This window comes from Penaeus monodon, chromosome 19 (assembly GCF_015228065.2).
Source record: "Penaeus monodon isolate SGIC_2016 chromosome 19, NSTDA_Pmon_1, whole genome shotgun sequence".
NCBI lineage: Eukaryota > Metazoa > Arthropoda > Malacostraca > Decapoda > Penaeidae > Penaeus > Penaeus monodon.
In genome coordinates this window covers 20,375,617-20,376,056 of record NC_051404.1, presented here as the reverse complement: position 1 = coordinate 20,376,056, position 440 = coordinate 20,375,617, and the positions used below count along the sequence as shown (strand labels likewise).

Sequence of the window (440 nt, the reverse complement as noted above, 5' to 3'; positions counted from 1 at the left end):
TGTGTTAACTATTATTCATTCATTTATATAGTTATTTCTCTTCATTTCTTCAAATATAGGTAAAAACTTCACCTCAGCAGCCCCACATGAAATCCGAATGAGTATTTCCCCCACGAAATACATCTTGGCACTGAAAAGAGTGCCGAGCGGCGACAAAACGCCGCCATGCCGCTCCCCCTCCCCATAAGAGAATATCAGATACATTTGAAGAGCCGTCGAGACGCCACCTCGGCCGCCAGGTCAATAAACAGTCGGTCGAACAGGCGTTTCGGTCGATCGGTCGAACTCTCGTGCCGGTCGGCTGACATGAATTGACGGGCTGAGACAGGCTGGCGGGATGATACGTACCTGAGCTACTACTGTACTGCGGGGAGATTAGTGGATCAATATGAAAGTATGTTATGTATGGTTTATCAATTTAAATGCATTTGAATGGAAGT

The 440-nt window shown here is 46.1% G+C and overlaps 1 protein-coding gene across 1 annotated transcript in view; it reads right to left on the bottom strand.

Annotated features, from left to right (window-relative positions):
* Positions 1–440, bottom strand: part of LOC119585353 (sulfated surface glycoprotein 185-like) — a 19,696-nt gene that overhangs the window by 7,418 nt on the left and 11,838 nt on the right. The window lies entirely within an intron of this gene.